The sequence below is a fragment of the Condylura cristata genome, unplaced genomic scaffold (assembly GCF_000260355.1).
Source record: "Condylura cristata isolate star-nosed mole 26May11 unplaced genomic scaffold, ConCri1.0 scaffold00028, whole genome shotgun sequence".
In the NCBI taxonomy this organism is placed as follows: Eukaryota; Metazoa; Chordata; class Mammalia; order Eulipotyphla; family Talpidae; genus Condylura; species Condylura cristata.
The window spans coordinates 27,699,694-27,712,690 of record NW_004567129.1 but is presented as its reverse complement, the minus strand read 5'-3'; the positions used below and the strand labels follow the sequence as shown (position 1 = coordinate 27,712,690).

General features: G+C 48.2%; 1 protein-coding gene across 1 annotated transcript in view; it reads left to right on the top strand.

Moving 5' to 3' along the window:
• Nucleotides 1–12,912: 12,912 nt before the first annotated feature.
• HNRNPL (heterogeneous nuclear ribonucleoprotein L) overlaps nucleotides 12,913–12,997 on the top strand; it is a 12,957-nt gene continuing 12,872 nt past the window's right edge. Inside the window, exon 1 of the mRNA XM_012730670.1 lies at nucleotides 12,913–12,954. The gene's annotated coding sequence lies outside the window, so the exon portion shown is untranslated. The remainder of the gene's footprint in view (nucleotides 12,955–12,997) is intronic.

Genomic DNA, 12,997 nt, shown 5'->3' with positions numbered 1-12,997 from the left:
AGAGATTACCTTTGACCATTTCTATATTGGGTTATTTCATTGTTATTCTTGAGCTGTAGTTCTTTACATTCTAGCTCATAACTCTGTATCCGATATAGGGTTTGCATAATAACAGGTAAAAACAAGACCAACCCATGCATTCAGGTGGTCCCCAAATTCCCATCGCTAGGGACATTGTAGCTCACACTGCCAGTGTACAGGACAGTCATGGATGACCCAGCTCCTCTTCCAAAATGCCCTCCTGGATTGCACCACCCAGGAAATGGAGAAGTACCGCTTAGAGAACAAATATGCTCTAAGACAGTCACCCCAAGGAAATCACCTAACAACACATTTCTCAGAACTGTCCCCAAGTGGAGTGACACATGGCTGATCTTTCATCTGTGGGCTGCCTTTCCACTCCGTTGGTTGTGTTCTTTGAAGCACAAACGTGTTGCATTTTTCTTATGACTTTTTCCAGTTTATGGTCTGAAGGAGTTACAGTAGTCTAAGACCCCACATGGTGACACTACACAAGCTGTGAAGTTGTCAAATTCGCTACAAGGGGCAAACGGGAAAATTCTATGCATTGCCAAGAAAATCTGACTTAAGTCTCAATGAGCCGAAGCACTTATGACCATGAGCCTGGTCTGGTCTCTACACGAAACCAGCCTACATCCTCGCAAGGGCCACAGTAGCTGAATTGCTTCTCCATGTTATGGATGCTCAATCACAGGTACTGCTGCAGGCAAATTTCCTCTTCAGCACCTGGTTTCTTTTTATCGTGATCATGAGCAGTCGCTTGGTTAGTAATAAAGGTTTTGCTGCCTTTTCTCTGTTGAATTCTAATATGGACATCATTCCCAGTGCAAGCAGAAAGCAGGTCATCAGGACCTCCCTGGTGGCGCAGGGGTTAAGTCAAAGTACTATAAAACTATCGGCAGCGACTGCGCGAGTTCGATCCCCGGCCAGGGAGTGACCCACAAGGCGCAGCAGATCTCTCCCGTCTCCCTGCTGCTCCCCTCAGCAGAGTATTTCAGTCAATACACCTGTTCTGCTCCCCACTCTGTCTCTAGTGAGTCCTCTCACCCCCATATCTCTGGCCTGTACCCCAGCTTTTCTATGTAAAAGTTAAAAAAAAAAGGCCAAAGAATTTAGATAGATGTTTCGCTAAAGAAGATACACAAATGACTAATAGGCACATTAAAAGATAGTAAACAACACTAATTATCAGGGAAATTCAAATCTAAACCACAAGGATATCACCCCACCCTCCACCCCCATTATGGAACACTGTCAATTCTGTCTATTGATTCTTGGCTCTCCCCAGCCTACAACTAATGCTAAATACCTTGCCTGGCACAATCTTAGAAGGTAAAAATTGCATCAGCACCCCTTTTTATAGGCTGAGACTCCTGACATAAAGCCACTACCCAAAGCCACACAACTAGGAAGTGGCCAAGGCTGACTTCAGCCCCCGGCCACCTGGTTCCTGTGGAGAAACTCCCAACCTCTGCACCTCATCACCCGTGCTGAGAGGCTGAGGTGAAACACCAGCTCCCCAGGAATTTTGTCTTTCTTGCTCACTGCTGACTCCGCTATGCTTAGAACAGAGCCCAGCCCAGAACAGAGTGGGGGTCAAATACAGGCTGCCCCAGGAGGTGCCAGCGTAGCACTGTGATCATTCTGAATGGAGAGAAATTGAGACAGAAGATCCAAGAAGGTGGTCCTCCCTGGGGGCACAAGGGGTTAAGCCTCAGCACTTTGAAGCCACTGGTAGCCACTGTGCCACCGGTACAGTCCTCAGCCAGGGAGCTGACCCAGATGGTGTAGCACACCTCTCCTGTCTCCCCACTGCTCCCCTCAGCAGTTGATTTCAGTAGATCCGCCTGTTCTGCACCCCACTTGTCTGGTGAATCCTCTCAGGCCCTGCACCTCTGGCTACATCCTAGCTCTTACATAAATAAATAAAGTAAATCTTTAAAAAAAAGAGGAAGAAGAGGAAAATCCAAGAAAGACCTTTTTTTTTTGCCTATTATCTATGCCCCTAAGATCAGGAAATAAATCTCTTTGGTGGCCCTGGAGATGAGAGACCCCATTATCCCCAGGAATCGGGCTTGTGAGGCCTATTTCAAGGCAAAGGTAGAGTCCTACAAAATCCCTCTCTTTAAGTTGTAAAGGTCTTTGTTCTGCTTCCCCCTCCCAAATTTAGTATCACCTTTCTAAAAACTACACTCTCACTGGGATGCCTGGGGCCATAGCTCCCATAATACCATGTATGACTCACTGTGCTCACATACTGAAAAGTTTCTTTCCTAAGTGCTCCTGTCAATTTAACTAGCTCCAGCCAGGGGGCTCTCAAGGGGTAGAGGAAGGCGAGCTTCCCTCTCAGCAACAGTGCCCAACACATGCTGTTCAATGAAGGAATGAAAGAACTGAAAGACTGAACTGTCAATGAATTATTATTAGGTAAGTGACACCATGGCATGACCACTTTGGAAGACAGCCTGGCACTTTGAAAAGCTAAACAGATATCCACCGTATGACCCAGCAATCCACTTCTAGATAAATCCATGCCTGAAGAAATGAGAATATACATTCATATAAAAGCTTATACCGGGGGCCCTCCCTGGTGGCGCAGTGGGTTAAAATGCAACCCTGCAAGTGAGCTATAGCCACTTCAGTGAGAGTTCGATCCCCCACCCTGGAGGTGACCCACATGGCCCGCAGACCTCTCCTGACCCACCCGCTGCTCCCCTCAGCAGTGTACTTCGTCATTTGGCCTGTTCTGCTCCCCACTCTGTCTCTGGTGAATCCTCCCACCGCCCTGCACCTCTGGCCTGTACCCCAGTTCTGTAAGCACAAATAAATAAATCTTTAAATGCTCCTGACACTTGATTTGTAGTGGTCCCAAACAGAAAGGCCCAAAAGTCCATCCACAGGTGCCTCTGTAACCAGGTCACTGGACATTCTTGCCACAGAAAAACTCTTAGAAAGGAAAAAGAATGAATCATCCTTCAACACAAAGGTATCTCAATATTATGATTTTGAAAGAAAAAAGCCAGACAGGAAAGCACACACTAAATAATCTCATTCTAGAAAATGTAGAGGAGGGCCTTCCCTGGTGGCGCAAGGGGTTAAGTCTCAGCACTATGAAGCTGTCACAGCCACTGCAGCACAAGTTTGATCCCCAGCCAGGGAGCTGACCCACAGGGCACAGCAGACCTCTCCTGACCAGACTACTGCTCCCCCTAGCAGTTTTCAGTCAATGTACTTGTTCTGCTCCCCACTGTCTCTGGTGAATCCTCTCACCAACCCTCCCCCCCAACACTTCTGACCTGTATCCCAGTTCTGTACCCACAAATAAATAAACCTTTATAAAAAAGAAAAGAGAAAATGCAGAGGAATGATAGAGACAGGAAGCAGACCATGGGCTGGGGTGGGGTGCTGGGGGGGGGCAGGGAGGATTAGAAGTTTGCAGAGGCAGGAGGAAATGAAGGGGTGAGGTGTATGTCCATTATCTATCTATGGTCATTATCTTGATTGTGGGGTGTTTTCACAGGTTTATATTTATGCCAAACCTCATCAAATTATACCTTTTAAATATGTGTGGTGTCTTGTATGTGGGTTTCACCTCAATAAAGCCAAGCGAGGGGAAGTCTCACAACTGTCTTGCATCTGAGAATTTCCCCTCTAGTGGGCTGGCTTTATCATCAGCCCCTCAGGGCATCTGAGTTTTCAACCTGAGGCAATAGATCACAAAGCTATTTCCACGTGGAGCCCTAAAGAGGCTTAAAAGAAAGCAAGCAAGCTGGCTTCCTTCTGCTTTCAGCCTTCACTCTCTCTCCTGAGACAATGAGCCCACAGGGGACCGATTTCTTGAATGGGGAATCGATAATTGTGCGCACTGTGGGGGAAAACAAGCCGCCCAGCAGGTGGCAACCGGTCTAGCTGCCAGTCCCCGGGGAGGCTTAGGCAGCAGGAAAAGAGGAAAAGGTCCTGAGGGCAGACGCGCCCCAGGGGGCTATGGTCTCCAGGAAGCTGGAAGGTCAGGGTCACTGGAGAGCCAGGAGGACGAGGAAGGACTGGAGGCTTGAGGAGAAGGTCTGCCATGACACCTGGGCGACTTCCAGACCAAGGACATCGGGAAGGTGCTGCTGCGTGGCAGCGGCCATGGGCCTCGAGTCCCCGGATGTAAGGCCAGCACCGTCAACACGGATGTCTGTTTTTGTCCGCCCACGTTGAGCTGCAGATGCAAGCAGCGATAGGTGGAGCTGTTGGGGCTCAGATGGTGGGGTTTGTTGTGTGGGGTTCTTGGGTCCCTCCGAGAAAGAATTCAGTAAAGTTCCAATGCATCAACACACAGCCAATTTATTGAGGAAAGGGGGGAAATGGGAAATAGAGCGTGTGCAAAGACACGCCCACTGCTCCCCTCAACAGTGCATCTGCCTGTTCTGCTCCCACCCTATCTCTGGTGAATCCTCTCACCCACTGCACCTCTGTACCTCCGGCCTACACCCCAGTTCTTGTATGCATAAAAAATCCTTAAACTGGATGGTTTCTCTCATAGCAGGAATATAATGGAACAGGCGAGAAAATGGTAATGATAAACAACTATATACCAGAGACATCTTGTGGGGGTGGAGTGGGGAATGGGATCAAAAAACGGGGGGGGGGGAGGGGGGGAAAGGGACGGAGGTGTACGGAATTATGGTGATGGCACAGGGGTGATTTGGTGATGGGAAGCCCAAGGGGATTGCAAATAAGATGGGAAAATGCACAAAATGATGTAAAAATAAACTATTATACATATTTTAAAAATCTTAAAAAAGAGAGAGAACAAGAACTACATTTTGGCCCTCCCTGGTGGCGCAGCGGGTTAAAGCACAGCACAAAGAAGCTTAGGCTACTTCCGCATGAGTTCGATCCCTGCCTGCCCCAGAGGAGCTCCACATCGCCTGGCAGACCTCTCCTGACCCGCCCTCTGCTCCCCTTTTAACAGGGTGGTCCCTAGGAAAAAGGGATGTTCCAGGTTCCCTGCCCCACCCAGGGGCAGGAGGGTGGAGCTGAGCAGAGAAAAAGAAGAAAGAAGGAAGTGGGATGGAGAGCCAGAGGAGACCTGAGGAAGCCACATGGAGCAACAAGCCTGTGATGAAGAAACCGGGCTTGTTTCCTGGCCCTGGACTGGTTAAGGCAGATGTGGGTGAGAGACCTGTAGGGAGGTGACTATGGCAGTGTTTATATTGATTTTGATGTTGCTCTTTTCCTCCCAGATTTGTCTGGCCACTTCTGACCCTTTCCCATGGGTCCGGGCCAGAAGGTGCTTTCGTCTTGTGGCGGCTTTCAGGCCTTGCTCTGGGCCAATCCCTTTTGGGTTGACGTTTGCCCACGAGGGGATGGGTCACTTCAGGTGTTTGATTCAGAAGTTATATTCTTTGTGTTCCGTATTGTATATTCACTGTATTAAAGTCCCTTTTCATTAAAGTTTTATATATGTTTTGTCTTGTTGCGGCTTAGAGCACTTAGAGCAGGGAGGATTTTGGGGCTACAGGGGTGTCCCTCTCCCCCTGTCCTGGAACAGATTTGGGGTGCCCTATACCACCCTCAGCAGTGTCGATCTGCCCGTTCTGTGAATCCTCTCACCCTCCGCATCTCTGGCCTATACCCCAGTTCTGTACGAATAAATAAATAAATCTTAAAAAAAAAGAACTACATTTTGCCAGGCAGGGGGTGCTCATTTAAAGTTCCTTGGGGTCAGAGTGATCGGTCTCCTAAGGTCTCCTAAGATCGATAATCCTCTCTGCCCCCACTGCTGGCTGATAATTTTTTTTGACCCAATCTCAGATTCTCAGAAACTTCCATGGTGGGTGGAGGGGGTTCAGTCTGAGTCTCAGATTCATTCATCAGCCCCACCCCACCCCTCAGGTGTTGTCCTTGTGAGACCTTCCAGCCTACATTTTTCTGCTCTAAGATTCCTTCAGAGACTTAGCGTTAATAAGGATTGTGGTTTTGCCAGACAGGTGCGGGGGAGGGGGAGGTGAGAGAGGCAGGGCGAGGAGGGTGATTATGAGGGCTGGTCAAGGAATTTAAAGTGTGTGAAGACAGGAGGGGCCGAGGGGTAGTGGGAAGGTGGTAGGACTGATGGATTGTTGGACTTGAACTTCAGAAGGGAGAGAATTAATTAGGAAGTGGGGTAAGGGTGGAGGGCAAGATGCCTGACATTGAAGTTCTGAAAACACCGGTTACTGAGACAGGGCCCAAGTAGGGCCTGCCTGAGGGAAGTGCTGGGGAGGATCAACCAGAAGAGAGGAGAGCTAGGCTCCTGGAGGTCAGGGGTGTGGGAGGATCACCTACTGGGACATGGAACTCTCCTAGAGGGATGGCAGGAGTGTGAGACTGAGCTGAGAGATAAAATCTTGAAGGGAGAAGTAGTTATTATCACTATCTGGTGACTGGAGAAACACAAGGTGCCTGCATACATTGGGCCACAGCAAGAAAATCTACACACAGTAGAATATGGCCAAGGAAGGGAACCCACAGGCAGTGGGATACGGCCACGGAAAGAAAGTGCATCCTATGGATGAACCCTCAGAACATGCTTAGGAGAAGCAACACGCAAGGTCACAATGATTCCATTTATATGAAATGGCAAACCCATAGAGTCGGGAAGGAGGTTAGAGATTGCTATTGCTACAGGGAGGAGTCTGCTAATGGTTCTGCAGATTTGGGGGGGGGGGATGATGAAAATAATGGAATTAGACAGTGGTGATGGTTGCACAGTTTTCTGAATAACTAAAAATTACTAATTTGTATACTTCAAAAGAGTAAATCTTATGAAATGTTGAATTCTAGCTGAAGGATATTACTTAAAAAAAATCTGATCTTGTCACTCTGGGTGGTAAGCCCCTGATGGTTCCTTCTTGAGACCAAAGTCTTCATCCTCACCACACCCCACAGGCCCCACACAGCCTGTGCTAGTCAACTCTCTGTTCACTAACTGTAACAGGTGATCCCTAGGAAAAGGGGAAGTTCCAGGTTCCCCACCCCACCCAGAAGGAGGGTGGGGCTGAGCAAAGAAAAGAAGAGAAGGAATCTGAAGAGGAAGGAAGCAGGATGGAGAGCCAGAAGGAGACCTGAGGAAGCCACAGGGAGCAAAGGGGGGCCTGTGAAGAGACCATGTTTATTTCTTGGCCCTGGACTGGTTGAAAGAGATGTGGGTGAGAGACCCGCGGGAAGGTGACTATGGCAGGGTTTATCTTGATTTTGATTTTGCTCTTTTCCTCCCAGACTTGTCTGGCCCTTCTATGGGTCCCGGCCAGAAGGTGCTTCAACCTTGTGACAGGCTTTCAGGCCTTGCTTTGGGCCAGTCCCTTCTGGGTGGAGTTTTGCCCACGAGGGGATGGGTGACTTCAGGTGTTTCATTTAGAAACTCTATTCTTTGTCTTCTGTACTGTATACTCACTGTATTAAAGTTCCTTTTGATTAAAGTCTTTTATATGTTTTATCTTGTTGTTGTAGATGGCAGAACCGATTTAGAGTAGGCAGGTTTGGGGACCCAGGGGTGCCCCTCTCTCCCTGCCCTGTAATATAACCACACTGTACTCGTTCGCTTTCCACCTCTGCACCTGCTGTTCCCTCTGCCTGGAATGTCCCACCCAGCGATTCAGAGGCACACGAACACACACACATGGATGTAACAAATTCACTTTCAACAGGGAAATATAAAGTAAATGTAAATTCAAACCAGTTTTTACTTCTTGGATGAACAAATGTAAAAAAAAAAGTATTTTTAGATAGTGAAAACAGGTATTTTTATATATTGATAATAATGCTGTTATAGGGCAGCAAATCTGTTATAGGGTACCCCAATTCTGTTAGAGGACAGGGGGAGAGGGGCACCCCTCAGCCCCAAAAACCTGCCTGCTCTAAGTGGGTCTGCCATCCACGGCAACAAGACAAAACATATAAAACTTTAATGAAAAGGGACTTTAATACAATGAATATACAATACAGAATACAAAGAATATAACTTCTAAATCAAACACCTGAAGTCACCCATCCCCTCGTGGGCAAAAGTCAACCCAAAAGGGGTTGGTCAAAGCAAGGCCTAAAAGCTGCCACAAGACGAAAGCACCTTCTGGCCGGGACCCATGGAAAAGGATCAGAAATGGCCAGACAGATCTGGGAGGAAAACAGTAACATCAAAATCAATATAAACACTGCCATGGTCATCTCCCTACAGGTCTCTCACCCATATCTGCCCTAACCAATCCAGGGTCAGGAAACAAGCACGGTTTCTTCCTCACAGGCTTGCTGCTCCATGTGGCTTCCTCAGGCCTCCTGGCTCTCCATCCTGCCTCCTTCTCTTCTCCCCTTTTTCTCTGCTCAGCTCCACCCTCCTGCCCCTGGGTGGGGCAGGGAACCTGGAGCTTCCCTTTTTCCTAGGGACCACCCTGTTACAATGCTAGGACTAACTGTTAAGCATTAAAAGGGGCAACTTGGGCCCTCCCTGGTGGTGCAAGGGGTTCATTAAGTCTCAGCACTATGAAGCTCACCATAGCCTCTGAAGCATTAATTCGAACCCCAGCCAGGGAGGGTCACCACATGGCTCAGCAGACCTCTCCTGTCTTGCCTGCTGCTCCCCTCAGCAGTGTATTTCGTTAGATCTGCCTGTTCTGTTCCCCACTATCTCTGGTGAATCCTCTCACCTCCATGCACCTCTGGTTTGTACCCTAGTTCTTGTATGCATAAATAAATACATCTTTAAAAATACACACACACACATATATAATGCAAACATATGACTCTATTTGTACAGGCAAGAGTCCCAAATTGGGAAAATAAGAGATCGTTTTGAAAACCACCCAGAAGAGCAAGGACATTATAAACACAAAGTTCAGGGTGTTAATGACTCCGTGGGGGATGGTGACGCAATCCAAGAGGGACAAGGAGACGGCCCAAAGGGCTTGCTAAAGCTGTGTCACGGTGAGTGAATATCAGGGTACCCTGTCACGACTTTTAAGCAATGCTTTGGTTTGATAAATAAAATAAGAAAACAAACACGAGAAAATCCTGAGTCTGGGTAACAACTAAGATTCTAGGAGGTGGGGTCCCAGGCATGTCCAAGCATACCCTTCCACCCATCCAGATGGGTGGAAGGCAATCCAGATGAGTCACAGTCCAGAAAAAGAAAAACCATGCCGACAAGTCAAGGCCAACACTGAAATGTGATCAATCAATACTGGGCAGTTTCTACCAAGTAGAAGTGCCCAGACTGAATGCCTCATTTGCATAAAGGAGGTCTGGCCCCGCCCTCTTACCTATATAAGCCAGGCCTGGCCCATTTTCAGGCATTCAGCTGAAATGCCCTTGGTATTCTCTCCTCCTGGCTGCAGTCCTGAAGTCCCTAAAAAAGACAGGGTACAACAGAGCTGTCACTCAACTGGAATTGGCCATCAATTTACATGATAACCAGTTTAAACTTGGCTAACAAGTTTACATGCATTGTTTAAAATGCATGCAAAACCAGAAGAGTGCCAGTTCTTTACATATGAATATAAAACTATCTTCAGAAATAAGCAAAGAGGGCTCTCCCTGGTGGCCCAACAGGTTAGGACACAGCACTGCAGGTGAGCCACAACCCCTTCAGTGCTGGAGTTCGATTCCCACCCTGGAGGTGATCCACACAGCGCAGCAGACCCCTCCTGTCTGGCCTGCTGCTCCCCTCAGCAGTGTACTATGTCAGTCTGCCTGTTCTGCTCCCCATTCAGCCTCTGGTGAATCCTCTCACCGCCCCTGCACCTCTGGCCTGTACCCCAGTTCTGTATAGGTAAATAAATAAATCTTAAAAAGAAAGAAAGAAGCAAAGAGCAGAAACATTTGTATAGGAGGTGAAAAATTAATGTATTTAAGTATTTACTGGTAAGGAGGTAGAGTGTTTCTAGAAGGATATTGAGGGAATCGGGAGCAGTGGTTGCCTCTGGAAGGGAAATGAGGAGGATGAAGAGAGTGTTCACTGCAAATTCCTTTATATGTTTCATGTTTGTACATTGTTTTGTGTTACCTAATTTTTTTAAAAAAGATTTATTTATTTATGCATACAGAACTGGGGGACACGTCAGAGTTGTAGGGGCAGTGAGAGGGTGGGGAGCAGAACAGGCTGACTGACGAAGTACACTGCTGAGGGGAGCAGCAGGAGGGGCAGGAGAGGTCTGCAGCGTCATGTGGGTCACCTCGGGGCAGGGATCGAACTCATGCTGAAGTGGCTTTGGCTTCTCAGTGCTGTGCTTTAACCTGCTGCACCACCAGGGAGGCCCCTGTGTTACCTAATTTTTTAAATCGAAAGAAATTTTAGGGTGTCCCTGGTAGCACAGGGGTTAAGTCTCAATGCTATCAGCCTATCCTCAGCCACTGCAGCAGGAGTTCCACGTCCAGCTAGGCAGCTGACCCACACGACACTGCTCCCCTCAGCAGTGTATTTCACTAATAATCTATCTGTTCTGCTCCCCACTCTGTCTCTGCTGAATCCTCTCACCCCTGCACCTCTGGCCTACACCCCAGTTCCTGGTTGCATAAATAAATAAATAAATCTTTTTTTTTTTTTTCAATAGAAATTTTAGTGCTTTCAGAAAAGGATCTGGTCAGGAGAACCTCATGTCCATGTGGGGGGGAGCTGCTGGGAGTGGCTGGGAGTAGTTACGAATGGCCCTAACAGTCAGTGGCATAGACAGTTAGTCCTTGGAGGCTAATAGAACTTTTAAGAACAGCAGGTATATGTCCAAGGAAGCGTGAAAAGGGAATCTCCTTTAAAGATGCTACCCCTCACAGAGCAGAGAGCGCAGAAAGGATCTTCTATGCCAGTGATCAATGGGGGCATTCTTAACTACTCGGCCATCACAGTTGAGGCTTTAAATCATAGGGAGCTGTGGCCCCTTGTACTTTCAGAGCAGAGTCACAACCCTCCCACTTCAAGTCCAGCTTCCCCAGCCAGCTCCATGGCCTCAGCCTCCTCACTGTCTTCCTGCTCCAGCCCCGCCTCCCAAAGCCTGTTCCCCACACCCACAACCTGCAGCCACAGGGTCAGGCCATGGCCAGCCTTACCCCACACCTCCGGCAACAGTCCCCACTCAGCGTTAAAAGCCAAATCTTCCTTAGGACCCTGGAGACTCTGTTCCTGGCCTGTCTGGCTGCACTATTTATTCCCCACTATGGTTCTGGAGTGATTCCGGCAACACACCAGGCACATTTTCATCTCAGGGCTTTTGCAATGGTTGTTCCCTCTGCTTGGAATGCTTTCTCCCTAGAATCCACTGGACTTCTCTCCTCCTTCAGGTCAGCCAGGTTTCCTCATATTATTACCCTTTAGAGCATAACAAACTGCATTCTCATTCCTTCCTTACTAGTCTTCATTGTGGTATCATAATCTGCTACGGTGTCAAATAATGTGTTGGGAGATGAAGTCCATTGCAGTGAATGTCAGAGTGTAATTAACATGGGGGGGGGCTACCATACACTAGATGCAGGACTTCACAGTCTATGCAGGGCGTTCTTGATGGCATTGTCACGGAGCATGAATGTGAACAGTATGCTTATTGTCCTGTATCATCCATTTTTCCACCTCAGTGCAACCCCCAGGAAGGAGGGGGCTTTTTGATATCCTGTTGGCCATATTACCTGTTACTCCAAGTAGCGTTGGTCAGTGAACATCTACTGAATATATGAAGCCGGGATAGGTCTTCAGAGGAATTAAGATCATTTCAGGCCAAAAAGATTCTAGCTTCGAGTGAGGACTCAGAAATTAAACTATTTTCTGTAGTTTTATATAGGGTCAGAACAAAGAGTTTATCTCCTTTTTTGCTTGATTTTCACAGGGGATGGGGGTTATTAGACAAAGTGCTCACAGGCGCCATTTTGTTACAGGGCACCCCTATGTGAATTGGGTTGCCTGTCTGAGAGTAGGTTTAAACGTCAGAGAAGGAGCAGAAAGATCTGGGGAAAGAAAAGGTAAGTGCCAGAGTAAAGTAAGGAGTGAACTTTGGACAGACGAACACAAGGAAAGCAGCTGTGTCAGGTCAGAAGCAAATAAAAAGGGTGGTAGCTTGGATTTATATGGTCCAGTGGGAACAGATTATGCCTAGGGGGCTATTAAAAAAAAAAAAAAAGGCCAGGGCTTGCTATCTCAGAGGCCCCTCACGTGTATTTGCAACTAGTCTTCCCCTCTCTGAACTTCAGTTTTATCTACATCTCTGAGGTCTCAGCTTCCAGACATCCTCAACACTGAAGACCACACTGAGCAGGTGCTATTACTAGTCTATTGGGTGAGGAAGCAAAACTCCAAAAGAATTCTGAATCACTTAACCGACACCACCGAATTAATAAGTGCAGCCTCCATATTTGAAGCCGCATCCCGGTCCCAGGTCTTAACCCCCACTGGATACTGCAGTCCCTCCGCACCCCCCTCCCCAAACAGAGCGGGCATTGAAGTGCAGTAGTTACGCAGCTCTGGCCACACATCTGGTTCTGCCACTTACAAGCAGCGGGAACCTGCGTTAGTCGCTGGGGTCTCCTGTGCCCATTTCGCCATTATACAATGTGCACCCCCTACTTCTACTTCAACCTGACTCAATACTTGGCCCACCAAGAATGAGGTGTGATCCCCAGACACCTGAGCGACTTTTCCTGAGGGAAAGGGGGCGGGGTTAAGGGGCTCGGGTATTTGGGGACAAAGCACGGGCCTCAAAGCGGAGGCTCTACGGTCTTCCCATTCTTTTCTTTTCTTTTTTTTCCCTTTCAATATTTCCTCCATTCGACCCTTCGAACAACTCCTCAGGCTCTCCTCCAACCCTCCCCACTTTTTTTTCCAGGCTGAAAAAGAGGTCGTGGTCCCTTTAAGGTCCGCCCCTCCCTCCCCCAAAACTTCCCAGTGTCTGCTCTCTTTTCGATCCCGGACGGCCGGCAAGGCTCGCCGCCGAGCTGGTAGGGGCTGGGGGCGAGGGGTCCGGGCGGGGTGCGGGGGGAT